This window comes from Peromyscus californicus, unplaced genomic scaffold (genome assembly GCF_007827085.1).
Source record: "Peromyscus californicus insignis strain IS unplaced genomic scaffold, ASM782708v3 Scaffold_10__1_contigs__length_136768540, whole genome shotgun sequence".
In the NCBI taxonomy this organism is placed as follows: Eukaryota; Metazoa; Chordata; class Mammalia; order Rodentia; family Cricetidae; genus Peromyscus; species Peromyscus californicus.
In genome coordinates, this window is record NW_026294391.1 from 2,109,949 (window position 1) to 2,130,791 (window position 20,843).

General features: G+C 39.3%; 1 protein-coding gene across 1 annotated transcript in view; it reads right to left on the reverse strand.

Annotated features, from left to right (window-relative positions):
- Positions 1–1,410: 1,410 nt before the first annotated feature.
- Positions 1,411–20,843, reverse strand: part of Chst7 (carbohydrate sulfotransferase 7) — a 39,105-nt gene continuing 19,672 nt past the window's right edge. The window contains exon 2 of the mRNA XM_052734228.1: positions 1,411–1,973. The gene's annotated coding sequence lies outside the window, so the exon portion shown is untranslated. The remainder of the gene's footprint in view (positions 1,974–20,843) is intronic.

Consider the following 20,843-nt stretch of genomic DNA (forward strand, 5'->3'; position numbering starts at 1 on the left):
AGTAAATAGCCTGAACTATTTACTATCTGACCTTTTACTTAGAAAACGCTTGCCAATCCCTAATTTAGGTACTTTTAAATATTTAGCTTTGGAATAGGGTATCATGGGGGCTCAGTGGTTAAGAATACTTACTACTCTTGCAGAAGATCAGGAATCAGTTCCCAGAACCTACATAGGCCAGCTTATAACCAGATCCAGGGGATTCAGTGCCCTCTTCTGGCTTCTGTTAGTACTTCATGGATGTACTACACATAATCAAATATAGGCAAACATACATACACATAAAGCTTTAGGGGAAAAGAGAATAGGGTGTAATTTGGATATACTAGTATACACCTGAAACCCAACACTTAGTAGGCAGGTGCAAGGTTGAGACCAGCTTCAGCTGCACAGACAGGTTGACACTGGGGTCTGTGAAACCCATGGTAACATCTTTTTGAGACTTTTAGAGTTAAACAGTTTAAACTTGGCCTCATCCTGGGATTCCTCCTGCCCCTAAGAGTCTCACAGGCTTTGGGTGCAGAACCTTAAAGAATGCATCACCAGGAGTTGACAACATGAATCTGTGAGACTGAAGGATGTAAACTTGACATTGTAATTTAATAGTTTCTTACAGAATGACTGCTAAAATTCTTGAATCCAAGTGGCATATAGAGAATTGGCTTCTCTTCCAGAGGACTGGGATTTGATTCTCAGCATTCATATGTCAGTTTACAACCATCTGTAACTCCTGTTCCAGGGGATCTAATTCCCTCTTCTGGCCTTCATGGGAACCAGGCATGTACATGGTACACAGACATACATGCAGACAAAACACCCATGCAGGTAAAATACAATTTAAAAAGAAAATTCTTGAACCCTTGTAGCTGGAGTTTTCCTGTGTCCCACCCAGTCTGCAGCCGCTCAGATCCAAGTAAACACACAGAGGCTTATATTAATTAAAACTGCTGGGCCATTAGCTCAGGCTTATGACTGACTAGCTCTTACACTTAAACTCAGCCCATTTCTGTTAATCTATATGTTGCCACATGTTCTGTGGCTTTACCTCTGTGCCATTACATGCTGCTCCCTGGATAGCAGGCTGGCGTCTCCTGACTCAGCCTTCCTCTTCCCAGAATTCTCCTTGTCTGCTTATCCTGCCTATACTTCCTGCCTGGCTACTGGCCAATCAGCATTTTATTCATCAACCAATCAGAATAACACATTCACCACATACAGAATGACATTCCACAGCAAACCCTATATACAGTTTCCTTCATGGTTCTTATATTTCTTTTATATAGGCTACCTTTATTGAATTCATGCAATTGAGCCATTTCCCAAAATCTGCTTGGCACAAAAAAATCATGTCATTAGCATAATGCTAGAGTCATTTAACTGCATAGTTAAAAAAATCACTAAATAGAACAATTTGAAAGCAAAAGAAAGTTTCAATTTATTGCAGCTCTCCCATCCCCAGTGAAAACTGACTTTTTAAAAAATGGTTCTACAGGAGGAGGGCTAATTGAAGGAAACCTAGATAAGTCCTTTTGGAAACAATACTAGCCAGAACTTCTTTTTAATATGAAGCAATTTAATCAAGATAGACACAACTGTACTTGGCTCTTGTTCAAATTGATGATTTTGTCCAGACATCTGCTGATGTGAAATGGAACCATCTCGCATCTTCTTTGTTGTGAGGATGCCTTGATGAAATGTCTCCAGCAGAGCCAAGTTCAGTCTCAGAACTAAAGCTTTTCCTATTTTATGGCCATAAATATCCACATTGCACTGTTACTTCCTCTCTGGAAACTTCATCTCAGCCAATGTGTCTGTCATTACTTAACAGCTTGTGATATTCCTGACCAGCAGATTTGCACAGCAGTTGGTACCAAATTGGTCCCAGTCTCTGACAGTGTGGTAGATTGCCTCCACCTTGCAGCCTCTCCACTGTTGGTGCAGCATACTGAGCTCACCTGTTTGTGGCCACTGACCTGGAAGGGAAAGAACAAAAGATGTTTGACCTTCATAGAAATCCATAGTGTGTTGAACCCCGGTGATTTAAACTACAGTTTCCTTTATCCAAGTTATATTATCAAGTATTGAAAATGCATACCTAGTCAGTGCCTATTATTTCTGGTTTGTAAAAGAGACAAGGAGAAAATGCGACTTGAGGTGTTTAGTGAAGGTGAAAAGAAGATAATACAGGCCCCTCTGCAAATATTGCTGTGCTTTATACAGCTACCAAGGTGGGATGCCTGTTGAAAAGAGCTTTCTGGCACTCTGGCCAGGGAAGCAGGTAGGCTAACTGCAGATTTTTACCTCTCCCTCTGTTCCTCCAAATCCACTCTCCAGTTTAATCCCCAGCTCTACAGCAGAACACCTGCTGCAGCCTCCCTTTCCCACCTGTTCCCACCTCCAGTGGATTTCATGGATCTTCCTCTAACTCCAGCAGGTACTCCCTTGAAACACACCTGCTGGGGAAGCAGGTAGGCTAACTGCAGATGTTCACTTCTCTCTCACTTCCTCCAAGTCCAATACCCCAGTCTCTTCCCTGGCTCTGTAGCACACCTGCTGTGGACTCTCCTTGTGGAAAGAGATTAATAAAACAGCTTGAGATATGAAAGTGGAAATAGCATCAGTAAGAGAAACCCAAATGAAGGGGAATCTGGAAGTGAAAAATTTAGGAACTTCAACAGGAACCACAGGCAACTTCACCTACAGGATACTAGGAGATGGAAGAGAGAATCTTGGGTGCTGAAGACACCATAGAAAAAAAATAGATAAATCATTCCACAAGTGCTAAATCTAAAAACTCCTGGCTCAAAAAATCCAGGAAATCAGAGACACTATGAAAAGACCAAATCCAAGAATAATAGGAACAGAGGAAGGAGAAGCAAGATGGGCCAAAGGCACAGGAAATATTTTCAACAGAATCTTAGAAAATTTCCCTGACCCAAAGGAGGTGCCTATCAGGGTACAAGAATTATACAGAGAAGACTGGACCAGAAAATAAAGCCCCCTCAGCACATAATAATCAAAATAGTAAATGTACAGAGCAAAAAAAGAATATTAAAAGCTACAATGAGAAAGACCAAGTAACATATAAATTAGAATTACACCTGACTTCTCAATGGAGACTAAACACCAGAAGGGCCTGGAGAGATGTGCTGCAGACTCTTTATGAGACCACCGATGCCAGCCCAGACTGCTACACCCATCAAAACTTTCAATCACTATTTTATAAAAGGCTGTAAAGGGAAACTTGTTTTAAACTGCTATAGATTTTAGTTTATTGATACAAATCATCTACAATAATCAAACAGTCACATTAGTTAAGTTTTCTAGGTATACATAGAAATATTTTAATTAGGTAGGTAATCTTCAAACACTTTCAAGACCTACAGAATATGGCATTTAAAATGTTTTAACAACTTAGACTTTCTGGACAGTGAGACACATCTGCTCCTGGCAGCACCGATTTACTTCAAAGAGCAAGATGGGCGTTGAAGACACTTCATATGGACTTTATCTTCTTCTTGGCAAAAATAACCATTTGGGCAAGAAACTGTTGTTGCCTGGACTGCTTGACAAAATGTTGTATAAAATGGACATTCAGGACTATAGGAAGGTAACCACTGAACTTTGCAAGGTGAGATGGTCCTTTAGGTTCCTGCTTCACAGAAGAAACTGCTAGACACTCTACAGGACACAGAGAGAAGTGACAGAGAGACTCTATGCCTGTAGGCTGAAGAATGGATGCCCCAACATTGCAGAAGAACTTTGGGTAACTGTCCAGGTAGCCATCTGTCTCTGTCATTCTAGACTTTGGAAGTTGCTTACAATGTTCTTCCTGTTTACTTAGGTAAAAGTATATCCTTCTGAGGTCTTTGATGTAGTTGAAGACTAGATACTTATAATTTACCTTGGTTATGATAATTAGATATGAAACTTTAGACTTATAAATATAGGATATATAGAATATTTTCTTTAATTTGTGAAATACAAATAAAGTAGATATTGTAACTATAAAAAAAAAAAACTTTCAATCACCATAGATGGAGAAGGTAAGATATTCCATGAAAAATCCAAATTTAAACTATCTGTCTATAAATTCAGCCCTACAGAAGGGGCTAGAAGGAAAACTCCAACCTAAGAGATTACACCCAAGAAAACACAGGCAATAAATAATTCCAGATCAGCTAAATGAAAAGATGTATACACACTGAACAGTCACCACCACCACCAACATCAAAATAACAGGAAACAACAATCACTTGTCATTGATCTCTCTCATCAGTGGTCTCAATTACACAATAGAGACAAAGACAGAAAGATGTGAAAACAGTATCCATCCTTCTGCTGCATCCAAGATACACACCTTAACACCAAGGATAGATATTACCTCAGTGTAGTGTTGAAAAAAGTTATTCCAAGTAAATGCAAGTGAGTGTAGCCATTTTAATATCTGACAAAATAGAACAAACCAAAACTAATCAGAAGAGATAGAGAAGGACAATGCATACTCGTTAAAGGAAAAATGCACCAAGATGACATTTCAGTTCTTAGCATCTATGTACCAAACATGACACCCAAATTCATAAACACTACATACAGCTTATATCACATACTGTCACACACTGATTGTGAAAGACTTCAATACCCCACTCTCGCCAATAGACAAGTCATCCAGATCCCTCCCCAAAAATCTGAACAGAGAAATGCTAGAGCTAATAGACATTATAAACCAAATAAGCTTAATATATTTACAGAACATTTCACCAAACACAAAAGAATATACCTTCTTCCAAGAACTTCATGGAATTTTTTCCAAAATTGACAACATAATCAGAAACAAACAAGTACCAACAGATACAAGAAAATCAAAACAAGCCCCCTGCATCCTATCTGACCACATGGATTAAAGCTGGATATCAACAACAGAAAGCTTACAAACTCAAGGAAAATGAACAACTCTATACTGAATGAAAAATGCAAGAGAGAAATAAACTAAAGACTTTCTTTTTCTTCATTTTCATTCAATTCTAGAAATTAAAGACTTTCTAAAATTGAATGAAAATAAATACACAACATACCCAAACTTATGGGACACAATGAAAGTGGTTCTAAGAAGCAAGTTCATATCACTAAGTGCCTACATAAAAAACACTGGGGAGATCTCATACTAACAGCTTAACAGCACACCTGAAAGCTCTAGAACAAAATGAAAAAAAAAAATCACCCAGAAGGAGTAGAGATGGCAAGAAATAATCAAACTCAGGGCTAAAATCAATTCTATAGAAACAAAAAGACAATAGAAATAATCAGAAACAAATAGCTGATTCTTTGTGAAAAATCAACAAGACTGACAAACCCTTATCCAAATTAACTAAAAGGTGGAGAGAAAATATCCAAATTAACAAAATCAGAAACAAAAGGGGGACCAGAACAACAGACACCAAGGACATCCAGAGAATCATAAGGCCATAAAAACCTGTACTCCACCAAATTGGAAAATATAAAAGAAATGGATAATTAGCTTGATAGGTACCACTTACCTTAAATAAAGATCAGATAAGCAACTTAAATATACCTAGTGAAATAGAAGCAGTTATTAAAAGTTTCCCAAACAAGAAAAGCCCAGGGCCAGACGGTTTTAGTGCAGAATTCTACCAGACTTTCAAAGAAGAGTTAATACCAATACTACTAAAATTATTCCACAAAATAGAAACAGAAGGAACATTGCCCAATTCATTTTATGAGACCACAGTTACCCTGATACCCAAACCACATAAACTCCCAACAAATAGAATTACAGACCAATTTCCCCTATGAGCATAGATGGAAAAATACTTGCAAACTGAATCCAAGATCACATCAAAAAAGATCATCCACCATGATCAAGTAGGCTTCTTCCCAGAGATGCAGAGTTTTTTTCATTATATGAAAACTGAGAGAAAAAAAATCACATGATCATCTCAGATGCTGAAAAAGCCTTTGACAAAATCCAATATCCCTTTGTGATAAAACTCCTGGAGAGATTAGGAATACAGGGGGCCTATCTAAATATAATAAAGGCAATTTACAGCAAGCCCATCACCAACATCAAATTAAATGGAAAGAAATTCAAAGCAATTGCACTAAAATCAGGAACAAGACAATGTTGTTCACTCTCTATATACATATTTATCTTATTTAGGGTTTCTATTGCTGTGAAGAGACACCATGACCACAGCAACTTTTAAAGTAGCTCGATATAAAATTAACTCACAAAATTCAGTAGTCCTCCTGTATACAATGATAAATGATATAGCCCTCCTATATACAAATGGTAAACAGAGAAAGAAATCAGGGAAACAAGACCTTTCACAATAGTCTCAAGTAATATATAGTATCTAATGAAGTAAGTGAAATACTTGCATGATAAAACTTCAGGTCATTGAAGAAAGAAATTGAATAAGGTATCAGAAGTTGGAAAGATCTCCCTCTCAGATAACTTTAGCTTATGTCAAGTTGTCATAAAACTAGCTGGTACAGGAGGGAACCTCAATTAAGAAAATGCCTACATAAGATCTGGTTGTAAGGCATTTTCTTAATTAGTGATTGACTCAGGAGGTCCCAGCCCATTGTGGGTGGTACATCCATGGGCTGGTATTCCTGGGTTCTATAAGAGAGCAGGCTGAGAAAGCCATGGCAGCAAAGCCAGTAAACAGCACTCTTCCATGGCCTCTGCATCAGCTCTTGTTTCCAGGCTCCAGATCTGTTTGAGTTCCTGTCCTGACTTTCTTCAATGATGAACAGTGATATGGAAGTATAAGCCAAATAAACCCTTTCCTCCTCAAGTTGCTTTAGACATGGTGTTTCGTCACAGCAAATAAGACTAAGCAACTAAGTTGTCTTTTCAGATAACTTTAGCTTGTGCCAAGCTGACATAAAACTAGCCAGCACAGTCAGCAACCCCATCCTGGCTGTAACCAAGTAGGGTGCCAGTGTACTGCTAGTGGATGCTTGCTAAAATGATTGAAATAAGATTCAGAGATAAAGAACATAATACCCTAAATGTGCAAAATATAAAGAGTACTCACTTCTCAAACAAAGAACCAATAAAATTTCACCTTGAATGAGAAAAACACCTGACAGATTGCAATACTGACACAACACTATTATTAAAATAACCAGAAACAAACTTAAAGCAGGGTTATGGCTAATCGTGGTTGTCAGCTTGACCTGGATCTGGTGTCAACTAAAAGGCAAGCTGCTGGGCACACCAGTGAAGTATTTTTCTAATTAAGTTACTTGAAGTGGAATGTCTACACTAAATGTGGGTGGTACCTTCTGGTGTTAGCCCAGATAAAAAGAAAGAATGATTAAAAAAAAAAAGGTTTTGCCTTCATTCCACTCTTGTGAGCAACTTCATCTACACTGCACTGCTGTTGCTGCTTCTAAGTGCATTGCTAATACCAGAACCCAGCCTCTTCAGGTTTTCAGCATGGAGTGAAGACCAGCCGCTCTCCAGAAAATTTCCCCTACCTTCTGCACCAGATTGGGACTGCTGAGGCATTCTGCCTCATAGACAAAGAATCTACTGTGTTCTTAACTTCTCCAGTATGAAGACAGTCTATGTTAGATGACTCAGACCATATAGAATAAGACAATCTAATAAATCTTTTATCTTTTAATATATATTCATTCTATAGGTTTTGTTCCTCTAGAGAACCCTGATAAATACAAGCAGTTACCATTAAAGTGCTTCAACTAGCTCTTACAGACACAATTGAAATAAAAAATGACAAATGTTCACCAAAGAAATATATTTTTAGGGAATCAAATGGAAAACAAATTTTTTGAAACAAGGTCTTACTATATGACTCAGGTTAGCCTTGACTTTGTAATCCTCCTGTCTTAGACTTCTGAGTACTGGGATTACAGGTATGTGCAACAATACCTGACAACCAGCTGGAAATTTTAGACCTGTAAACTACAATAACCATAAAAACCTCTCTGGATGGGCTGAACTGCAAAACATGCTGACTGAATAAAGAATTACCAAATCTAGGGCCTAGAGATATAGCTTGGTGGTAAAAGCACTTGCTGCTCTTGCAGAGGACCACAGTTTGGTTCCCAATCTACATAGTGGTTGAAAACCACCTGTAATTCAAGTTCCAGAGTTAACTGATGCCCTCTTCCAGCCTCAGTGGGCACCAGGTGGCGCCCATACATACATACAGGCACTCATACATACACATAAAATAAAAATACTTTAAGAAAAAGAATTACTGGGGCTGGAGAGATGGCTCAGAGGTTAAGAGGTCCTGAGTTCAATTCCCAGCAACCACATGGTGGCTCACAACCATCTATAATGAGATCTGGTGCCCTCTTCTGGCCTGCAGGCAGAACACTGTATACATATTAAATAAATAAAAAAAATTACTGAATCTAAAAACAAAACAAGATTACTTAATGCAAATTAAAGACAACAGAGTGAAAAAAGATGAACAGAGGGCCAGGTATAGTGAGCCTAACACTTGGAGGCAGAGGCAGGCAGATCTCTGAGTTTGCAATCAACCTGGTCTACATAGTGAGCACCAGGCCACACAAGGCTACATAGAGAGACCCTGTCTCAAAACAAAACGAAACAACAAAAAAGATGAATAGAGCTGCAAAGACTGGTGTTCTGCAATAACTGATCTACCTTCATGCCATCAGAGTTCCAGTAAGAGGCTAAAAGAGTACTTGAAGAAATATGGTTGAAATTTCCATACATTTGACAAAAGACATAAATCCACAGATTCAATAAGGTCTGAGAACGTTAATCAAGAAAGACCCAAAGAAATCTTCCCCCAAACACATCACCATCAAGTTTCAGAAAAGTAAATTCTAGCCAGGCATGGTGGTGCACACCTATAAGACCAGCACTTGAGTGGTGTAAGCAGGAAGATCATGAATTTGAAGCTATCCTGGACTAAATAGACTGTTTCAATAATTTAATTAGGTTAATTGATTAATCAAATTAAGAAAAGTCCAAGGAAAATTCTTGAAAGTAACTAGAGAAAAACGACATTATTTATGGGACAATGTAATGGATTTCATGCCTGAAAGCATGGATGTTTGAAGTGTCACATATTTTCAATGATGGAAAGTAACTGTCAACCCAGATTTCTATATCCCATAATAATATTCTTCAGGAATGATTTTGAAACAATGACATTCTCAATGGAAAGTAAAGTTTGTTGCTGTACAATAACTGCTAAAGGAAGTTATTCCAACTGAAAGCAAATGATAAAGGAAAAGTACCACATATCAGAAATAAAGACAGAACAGAGTAAGAAAATACAAGTACACAAAGGGACCATTTCTCATATTTTAAAATTTATGTTTGCTATGTGTGTGTGTCTGCACCTCATGCTCATGAATGCAAAAGGACAAAAGATGCTGGGTGTCCTGCTCTATCACTCTCCACCTTATTCCTTTGAGATGAGGTCCTGAACCTGGAGCTAGGTTGTTTGAAAAACAGCAGATGTAGGCCCTAAAAATATCAATAGTCATGAGTGCACTAATTCCTCAAAAGCACAAAAATACCATAACTCTGCCAGTGTGAAATGGACAATTTGAAAAATTCCATAATACTGAAAACTGGAGTTAATAGTTAAGACTCCCCCAAAGGAAATCTCCTGGCCCATATGGTTTCAATGGATAATTCTACCAAATTATTTAAAGTAGAATTGACATCAATATGATACAATGTTTTCCATAAAATTTTAGGCCAGTTTTACCCAGATACTAAAGCCAGACAGACATGGTGAAAACTGCCTATCAGTAGCTCTCATAAACTTACATGTAATTGTTTTTATATTTTTTGTTGTTCTTTGAAACAGGGTTGTCTTTTTTATTGAAAATAGATTCTTCTCTCATATAATAATCCAGACCACAGTTTCCCCTTCCTCCACTCCCCCCAGCTCCCCCATACCTCCCTTCTCCTCCAGATCCACTCCCCCTCCATTTCCCTTAAGAAAAGAGCAGGCCTCCAAAAGACAACAACCAAACACGACAAAACAAGCTACAATAAGACAAGGCAAAAGTCATATTGAGGCTGGACAAAGTAACCCATTATGTAGCCCAGGTTGTCCTGGAAATTACTATGTAGCCCAGACTGGCCTAGAATACATGGCCTTCTATGTGCTGAGATTAGCATATGCTCAGAAAACAATTGTACACAACCACATCCAGCTTAGATTTTTCTATAGTTTTTTTTTTCCAAGACAGGGTTTCTCTGTATAGCCCTGGCTGTCCTATAACTCACTTTGTAGACCAGGCTGGCCTCAAACTCACAGAGATCTGCCTGCCTCTGCCTCCCAAGTGCTTGGATTAAAGGTATATGCCACTATGCCTGGCTTCCTGCTTAGTTTTGTTTTTTTTTTAATCAAAAGATCACCAAATCAAGTTCAACAAAATATAAATGGATTTATATATCATGACAAAATTGGGTCAATCATCAGTCCATGTAATACTCATAGGCTAAAGAAGAAAAAATACATGATTATTTCTGATCTGTTGATATAGAAAATGATTTTGACAACATTTAGCACACTTTCCTGATTAAAAAACCTAGCAAACTAGGCTAGGCATAAAGAGCACTTCCTCAACTTGATAAGAGACATTTGCATAAGCCTACATGTAGATTCATTCTTTTTGGTTAAAGACCAAACGTTTTCCTCTTAAGATCTAGAATAAGGAAAGATGTTTGTGCATTTCAACTTTTCACTCTTGGATGATAACCCACTACCACTGAAGCAGCCAGATTCTTGCTCAGCACAGTACATAGTCCTAGCCAAGGCTGCAAGAACAGAAAGAGGAAAGTCATACTTTCTTGAAAGGAAAATAGATTCCTGTTTGCAGGTGACATGATTATATATGTAGGAATACTGTGAATGTATTAAACAGCAAAATAAGTGAATTTAGCAAATCTTCAAAATAAAAGATCTCTCGCTGTGTGTGTGTGTGTGTGTGTGTGTGTGTGTGTGTGTGTGTGTGTGTGTGTGTGTGTAAGTGCCTGGTTGTAAACACACATGTGGAGGCCAGAAGTTGACACTGGATGTCTACTTCTATCACTTTTCTCTCTCTCTCTCTCTCTCTCTCTCTCTCTCTCTCTCTCTCTCTCTCTCTCTCTCTCTCTCTCTCTCTCTCGGTGTTTTGCCTGTATGTCAGTGTACCATATACATGCCTAGTACCTGCAGAAGTCAGAAGAGAGTGTCAGATTCCCTGGGACTGGAGTTATGTAGATGATTGCGAGCTGCCATGTAGGTGCTGGAAATTGAACCCCCAATGCTCTGGAAGAACAGCTAGTGCTTGTAAATCCAGTCCTTCTGCCTTATGTTTTAAGAAAGGGCATCTTACTGAACCAGAAGCTCACCATTTCAACTATGCTGGCTGGCCAATAAGCCTCTAGGGTCTTTCTGCTGTCATAGTGCTGGGTTTACAGATATGTGCCATGTGCCCAACTTTTGCATGAGTGCTAGGGATCAATGTTTTAGTAGCAAGCACTTTATCCATTGAACTATCTCCCCAGACACAAGTTCAATTATTTTTTTTAAAAAATTCTTATTTCTCAACACTAGAAATGATCATGTCAAAGTCAAATTTTAAAATTAATATTATTTATAGTAACAAAGTAAATTAAATAACTATAATTCTAATAAATTGTCTTAAAACCTATAAATACCATGGAAAGAAGCCAAATAAGAGTTAAAACAATAGAGGTGTACTGTGTTGGTGGATTCAAAGACTCAGTTTCAGCTGGGTGTGGTGGTGCTCACCTGTAATCCCAGCACTATGGAAATATAGACAGGGGTACTGGGAGTTCAAGGTCAGCCTGTGGTACACAGATAAATCCTATCTCAAAATAATAAACAAAAAGATATTTATTCATCCAAACTGATGTCTAAGATCACAAAATTCCTGTCAAATTCTATCAGTGATATTACAGATACAGAGAAGTTTCTTCTAAAATACATGCAAAGGGAAGGAAACTAGAGGTTGGGGAGCTAATTCAATCGCTAAAGTCCTTGCCTTGTAAACATGAAGACCTGAGCTTACTCCCTAAAACTCAAGTCATAATGTTGGGTATGGTGAGACAAGATTTATAATCCCAGTGCTGAGGAGGCAGAGATGACTGGAGTTCAATGGCCAGCCAGTCTAGTGTAATTGGTGAGCTCCAGGCCAATGAGAAACCACCTTTCAAAGGAGATAAACAGCATTTTTTAAGATGGCACCTGATATCTTCTCCTTGCCTTTACACACACTTGCACATGTACTTAAAACAACAACAACAACAACAAAATCAACTTCCTAAGTCTGAACAAATTAAAGAAGTCCAGGAATGTATTTCACATAGCCAGCCAAAAACCTGTCAAGGCTGAAGACAAAACAAAACTGGTTACTACTTAAGAAAATAAACATGTATGATGAAAAGGCTATCAGAATGAACAGAGCTTTTGTAACTATATAGAAGGAACTTGCAAAGTTTTCAAAAAGCTTCTCTCAAACCTGCACAGAAAGAGCTGATCTATCCCTCAGCAGCATCATGAAAACGAACCAGCTTAAGTTGATCAATGGCTCAGCTGTACTGTAGTGATGATGTATCAAATTTCCCCAAGGACCAATAAATTGAATGTTTTATACAAAATAACAATAATAAGGGGGACTGAAGAGATGGCACATCAGTTATGAACACTTGTGGTTCTTATGGTTCAATTCCCAGCACCCACATGGCAGCTCACAAATGCCTGTAACTCCAGTTCCAGGGGATCTGACACCCTCTCTGGCCTCAGCAGACACCAGGTACCAACATAAACCACATGTATCCGTGCAATCGAAACACTCATACACACAAAAAATAAAATAAAATCTTTTTTCAAAAGAGGAGGGGGGGAATGAGAAAACTCAGACAGCCAGTACATTTTTTGGAGAAATAATAAAGTAGGAAAAATCATTCTAACTAATGTTAGATACTACATAGCTGCATTAAACACTGTGTGGAGCAGAAGGGCACATTCCCAGTCAATGGAGCAGAAAGAGAACTCAGAAATAGATCTGGGGTATATGGCTGCTTTTTTACAAAGATGCAAATGAAGAATGAAGGTATCTTCTCAACAAATGATGCTGTAGCAGTTACACACCCATATGAAAAAACTAATCCTTCATTTAAAATTTATTTGCCATGTAAAAATCAACTCAAAATGAACTATAGAATTAAAAACAAAATAAAAATATAAAACTTTTTAAAGAAAGCATAGGAGAAAAATCTATAGACCCCTAGGATTAGGCATGGTATCAGATGGATTGTCCACAAAAGGGAAAAATGATAAATTAAACAGCAAAATTAAATAATTTTTGGGAGATGGAGTCTTTTCCCTTAAGGACATCAATAAATAAACCTGTTTATTTTAATCACTGTCTGTCTCTTGTGTTTTTGGTAGCAGGGCTAGGAGTGTACACATTAGTGCAGACAGATTCCAGCAACAATACAACTAGCCTTTCCTAAAGTGCTTCAGCCACACAGGTCTGTTTTATTATTTTTTATGTGTATGGGTGTTTTGATTGCATATATGTCTGTGTACTTCTTTCATGCCTGGTACCTGCAGAGGTTGTTGGATCTCCTGAAACTAGCATTATAGACAATTGTGAACTGCCATGTGGGAGCCAGAAACAGAACTGAGGTCCTCTGCAAGAGCAGCTAGTGCTTTTAACCACTGAGCCATCTCTCCAGCAAAGCAGCTGCACTGGTCTTTGCTCATATTCACAATGCCAAGCTCTTTCCTACCTTGGGACTTTTATAGATCCTATGCAGTCTGTTTGAAATGATCTACCTTTCCTCTCTGTCATGGCTGGATCATTACCCTTTAAGCATCAACTTAAATTTCAGTTCCTTAGAGAGATCTTCCAAGACCCATCTAAACCTCACAGTTTTTATGTTCTTCACTTAAGTCCTTGTTCTCCACTGTAAACCCAATATCTAGCAGTTTTTGACATAGAGGGAGACACCTCAACTTTTATCTACAGAATGGGTAATAAAAAAATTCATTACTGGGTTCTCAGCCTCTCTTGCAGGATCAGGAGAAATTACATGATTTTTAAAATGCTTTGCAAGCCTGGCATGGTGGCTCATACCTATAATACCAGCATTCAAGAGACTGAGGCAGGAAGATGGCTGCCAGGGCAAGGATAGCCCAGGGTGCATAGGTTAAGGACAGCAGGGTTACAAAGTGAAACTCTGCTGTAACAAACAAAGCCTTTTCAAACAGGGAAATAAAGAATGAGTAAGAACAAACTAGGTTGAGGATGTATTAGGAGAGGTCTGGAGGTAAGAGAAAGGATTCACACATTTGAGGGACAAGAAAGACATTCTGGGGCTGGGTTGCTATTCATTGGTAGATGACTTTCTTAGTTTGTGTGTAAGACCCTGAGTTTAGTCCTCAGCACTGCAATAAATAAATAACGTTTACTTTTCAAAACATTTTAGAGTGAAAAGACAAAATTGACACTGGGAGAAAATACTTTTAAACACATATCTGATGAAGAACTTGTATCTAAAATATATAAATAATCCTCAACATTAAATAGTTTAAAAGTCTAATTAGAAAATGGGCAGAACATCTGGACAAGCATTTCACCAAAAAGGAGAGGTAGAGATAGCAAATGAGCACTTGAAAACATGTTCCACATCACCAGCCATCAGGAAAATGCAAATGGAAACTAAATGAGGTGTCAGTATGTACTTTTTTTTTCTTGGTTTTTTGAGACCGGGTTTCTGTGTGTAGTTTTGGTGCCTGTCCTGGATCTCACTCTATAGACCAGGCTGGCCTCGGACTCACAGAGACCTGCCTGGCTCTGCCTCCCGAGTGCTGGGATTAAAGGTGTGTGCCACCACCGCCCGGCCCAGTATGTATTCTTTAAAACAGCTGCAGCATGGTCACAATACCAAGTGCTGATGAGGAAACAAGTAACTTGAGCCCATATATAACTGGAAGGGATGTAAATGTGAACAGTCATCCTACAAAACAGTTTGATGTATTTTCAGAAAATTGAAAGTGCACTTGCCCTTAATCCAATAATTGCTTTCCTGGGTATTCACTTCTAAGAATTGAGCACCTCTATCTATAAAAACTTGTACATACTTCAATAGTCAAAGCAATCTCAAGCAAAAAGAGCAATACTGGAAATATCACCAGACTTAATTTCAAGTTATACTACATTGTACTAGCACACACACACACAAACTCACACACACACACAAACCAACAAAAAAAACTATGTAGAACAATAGAATATAATATTGGATCCAGAATAAGCCCACACTACTGCTGTGGATATCACTGTATAAATAAAATGCTGATTGGCCAGTAGCCAGGCAGGAAGTATAGGTGAGAGAGGAGAATTCTGGGAAGTGGAAGGCTGAGGCAGAGAGACACTGCCAGCCGCCACCATGACAAGCAGCATGTGAAGATGCGTGGCAAGGTATAGATTTATAGAAATGGGTTAATTTAAGATATAAAAACTAGATAGCTAGAAACCTGAGCCATTAGGCCAAACAGTTTAAATAATATAAGCATCTGTATGTTTATTTTATAAGTCGCTGTCGGACTACCGGGGCTTGGTGGGACCTGGAGAGAAAACTCTCTAGCTACACACTACCATAGTTGCCTGATTTTTGACAAAAGGGGTAAAAAACACATCAGAGAAAAGAAAGCCTCTTAACCAAATGGTGCTGGGAAACTGAATATCGGCATGTAGAAGAATGAAAGTTGATCCATACCTCTTGCCCTGCACAAAAATAAATTTAAGATGCATCAAAGGCTTGACTTACAGACCTGAAATTCTGGAACTTCTGGAGGAAATACTTCAAGATATAGGTATATGCAAGAACTTTCTGAAAACTGACTCCAATAACTTAGGAAATAAAATCAAGAATTGACAAATGGGGTTGCATGAAATTAGAAAGCTCCTGCACAACAAGGAAAGAATCCAGTCAACAAGGAAAGAATTCAGTCAAAAGAGAGTCCAGTAGGCGTGTCCAACCTTTCTGCATTGCAACATCATGTTCTCATCTAAAAACATTATGCTCAAAAACTGTGTAATTGAGTTACAATAAAAACTGCAAAATGAAATCTCAGAATAGTTTATGTAAGTTTATGATGTTGTGTTATGCTGCATTCATAGCTATCCTCTGACACATGCACAGAATGGGGAAAAAATCTCTAGCTATACCCTGGACAGAGAATTAATATCTATAACATATTAAACACACAGAAAACTATTAGGAAGAAACCAAACAATCTAGTGAAGTGAAGAGACAGTACTCAAAAGAAGATGTACAAATGACCTAGTATATAAGAAGGTGCTTAGTCTGCTTAGCCATCAGAGAGCTACAAACGCAAGGTGCACTGAGATTCCATCTCCACTCAGTCATTAAGGAGTCAAGTAGCAAACACTGGCAAGTAAGAAGAGGTTTAAGGCTACTGGTAGCAATGTAAACTTGTGAAGCCACTATGGAAGTCAGAATGAAAAAGAGAAATTAAAAAAGGAAGGACATGACTGCTCCTAGGTATGGTGGAGAAGACGGTTTATTGTAGATAAAAGGGGGAGCATAGGCAGAGGCGGGAACCTCTGGGAGACTCCAGAGTAAACATGACCAGACTGAGCTGGGCTATGTGAGGAGAGATGGGAGGAGTCTCCAACCAAGAGGGACAGCCAGGTCAAGAAACAGGCATAGCCAAGATGGCTGAGCTATGTTGGGGTCAGAGGAACTGGGAGGAGGAAAGCACAGCCCAACACCTGTGTTGGGGAGTTCAGGGTAGGGGGTGGGGTATACCAGCCAGGAGGGTCCTCTAATGGGTAGACTGTGGGGTACTGGGAGAATCTGGTAGCCACCTTCTGTGGGGTTGGTGGGTAAACGCCCCACAGACTGGCACCATGAACAGGGACTAAAGAAAAAAGAAAAAAAAGGGACTAAAGAAAAAAAGGGGGGACTAAAATAAAGGGAGGACTAAAGACAAATGAACAGGGACTAAAGATAAAGTAATAGGGACTAAAGATAAAGGAAAATAATAGTTTTATTACAGAGTTTTTGGCCAAAGGCATGCCAGTGTTATGGAAATATATATATATATTCCTCGAGAGAAAAGGAAAGCGGACTGGAAGGATGTCCGATGCTGCAGCAAAATTCTCTTCTGTCAAAATTTTCTATCTTCTATCCTTTTCTCAATTTTTATCTGTGAAAAATAAGTATAAGGTATAGGGTAGTAATATAGTGTAGGAAAAACTTGGAAGTGTAAGATCGTGTAGGAAAAAATAAGTAAGGCAACTAGACAGAAAAACTCTTCAATTTTCTAACTTTGGGGGCTTTGAATGCAAACTGGGGGAAAAAAATCTTTCTTTGGTCTTTACAGGTAGTAAAAAAGCTCTTCTTTGAATTTATGGGGAAGAAAGTTTCCTATGGAAGCTTTTGTCCTGGGGACAGCTGAAATGCTAAATCCAAGCGGCAGGAGAAAGTAATTTCTCCCTGAGGCAAAAATAGGGGTCTAAAAAGCCAAAAAGCTTAAATTCAGAAGTTTTGGGAAAAGTTGGTCTTTCTCTCTTGGGAAAAAATCTTTCTCTTAAACTAAAATGCTTTCTTGGAAATTTTGGGGGAAAATCTCTCTAAAAAGCCTTAATCTTTCTCAAAAGCTCTCAAACTTAAAAACTAAAGCCTTTCAGAACTCACTCTCTCAGAAGGACAAAAATTAGAATCACCTGAAGATATTAGTATGGGGACCACCTGTGATTAGCTCTAAGGGAAAACAACAAACTTCTTAAGACAGCAAAACCTCTCTAAGTTCTCTTTCAAGCTTTAAAAATCCTCCCTGCAAAGCAGGAGGCAGGGACAAGTTCCTAAAACACCTCTTCTAAGCTCTGTCTCTTCAAGCTAGTAAGACAGTGGGTCAGAGTACCCTGAGGGAAACGCTTGGGACAGTGTGGGTAAAGAGCTACAGAGAGCCCAAAAGGACTGGAAACTTTACCTGAGAAAAGCAAAAAAGCCAAACTTTTCAGTTACAGCCGAGCTGAGACAGCAAAGGATTTGTTTGAGTGAGCGTTTCAGAATGAAAAGGTGCTCCTAATCGTCCTAATGCAAAGATCCCCTGAAACAATGCAAACTGTTAGCATTGTATCCTAGCTTCTGAGCAAAAATCCAGAGGCGACTGGCCAGCATCTCTGAGTTGGAGTGCATTTCAGGGACACTAGGGTTCCTGCAGTTGTAACTTCCTGGAGCACAGAGCTGAGGCAGGAAGGTGCAGGACCCAGGGGAAGATTGCTAATGAACAAACAAAGCTAAAGCCGGTGGGAACAGCACAGTTGTCCGCTTTCCTACAAGTCCCAGGTTGATAGGTCCACAGCTGAAAAAAAAGAAAATCTGAGAAAAGCTTTCCTATCAGAGTAAGGACCTTTCTGGGAAAACAGTAAAGTCGAACTGTGCCTGAAGCAGTTGTGCTGGTGAGTCAGAACGCAGTCTGGGGAAAGAGCCCAGCCAGGGCAGAACAGAACTATCCAGGAGTAAAGCTTTCTTTTCTGTCAGAGAAAGCACCTCTTTGAGAAAAGCTTTGTTTCAACTGACTCCCTGAGATGAGGGAGTGTAGCCCTAAGGGGTGATTGCCTCTGACATAAGCTCTGTCCTTGAGCACCCAGACAAGCAAATGCAACCCACTGGGGGACTGGGCCAGGTGAAGGCCTGATGAGGCAAAACACCTGTCCTAATGGGAGTTTAGAAATGGCAAAAACCTCCCCTGTTAGGAAACCAGAAGCTTAATTTATGAACACAAACCTCAGACCCCGAAAAACAGAAACGGACTAAAGCCCCTACCTTCAGAAGCAAAAAAGCTGTCGCTGTGGCATTGGGAAATGTTTCTGGGGTAGAGGGGATAACTTGAGACCAAACTGGGAACTGTCTGGGAGAAAGACTCTGAAGAAACAGAGATGGGACATAATCCTCCCCAGAAAATGCATGACCTGAAAAAGCTGCTAGAATTTGAGGCAGATTCGGGGGGAGAAAAAAAAGCCCCTACCTCCAAAGGCAGCTAGCAGAGGTACAGAGCCACAGACAGATACCTGAAGCTCTGCATCTGGGGGGGAAGGAACAAGCAAAATGAGATAGATAAGTGGGAGAAAATCTCTCTGAAAGAGCTATAGAAAAGCTGTTGTACATGATCTTGTTTTTCACTGACTGGCTAAGACAAACACAGGCCCCGAGGAAAGTTGCTATCAGAAATGCCAGCCTCAATGCCGGCTAACGAGGCAGGTGCGGTTCTGATTCGGGGACCAGTGTCAAATGAAGGAGAGACACCTGTTAAAGCCAGCTGAGGAGAGAATAGAAATCTCCCAATGTGCTATAGCTGAAAATGTAAAATGCTTGCTAAATCTCCTGTTGCAAAAGCAAAAAACTTTGTTCAAACCCCCCAGGCAAGAATAAGCAAGTCTGGTAAAAGAGAACCAGTTGACTCTCGGACCCAAAAAGAACTATGGGAAATGAAGTCCAAAAGCTAGCTTGCAATAGGGGACTGATATAAGGGAAATGCATTCTGGGAAAGGTAGTTTTTCCGCTAAAGATGGAGCCATTGCCCTGAAACACTTTTGTCAGCTCGAAAATACGTTCTTCTATCTAATATTTCCTGCTGCTTGCACTCAAGAAAACTCTGGGGAGCTGTGGGTTTGGTGGGTAAATGCCCCACAACCATCTGCTTTGATATGTACCTCAGTTAGCCATTTGTCCCAAGTTTGAGACCTAACAGTCAGTATGGAGGCTCCTCATAAGAAGTAAAAAGAGGGGCTGGGGATTTAATAAACTCAGTTGGTCAAGTGCTTGCCTACCAAGCAGGAAACCCTGGGTTCCATCCCCAGCACAGCACAAAACTGGGAGTGGTAGTGCACACCTATAATTCTAGCACTCAGGAGATGGAGGCAGGAGGATCAGGAGTTTAAATTCGTACTTGGCTGGAAGTTTGAGGCTGTCCTGGGCTACATATGAGCCGGTCTCTACCTTTTGGCCCAGCTATACTACTCCTGGGTATATACCTGTGACCATACCACAGAGATGCTTGCACATCTATACTTAACTGCAGCACTATTCACAATAGCCAACATATGGAATCAACCTCAGTGTCCATAAATAGATCAATGGATAAAGAAAATGTGGTGTACTTACAAAATGATTTGATCCAGCCATAAAGAAGAATGAAATTGGGCTGGAGAGATGGCTCAGAAGTTAAGAGCATGGGCTGCTCTTTCAGAGGACCTGGGTTCAATTCCCAGAAACTCCATGGCAGCTCACAGCTGTCTGTAATTCCATTTCCAGGGGATCTGACACCCTCACACAGACATTCTTGAAAATAAAACCATTATAGAAATGGAGAACAAATTAGTGTTTGCCATGGAAAATGGTATGATTAGACAACCAGTTGCCAGCACAATTTCTTTGTGTTGATACAATGATTCTGTCTTGGCTTCAATGGTGTTTATAGAAATTTGTGAGTGATACACTTACACAGATCTCTACATATGCATACACATAAAATAAGTGCATGTAAAAACTTGAAAGTAGAATATTAAGCCTTTAGATTACACTAACATTGATTTCCTGGTATTGATGTTAATCTATTTTTAAGACATCCCTTTGGAGGAAAATAGGTGAAGGGTACACTGGACCTGAGTATGTTGTTTTTGCAACTTCCTGTGAGTCTATAATCATCCAAAGAGAAAAGTCAAGAAAATTTTCTTGTCACTGTTTCTTTGTGTGGTGTGTTCAGTATGTCACTTGGGTTGCTTTAAGGACCAAGAAG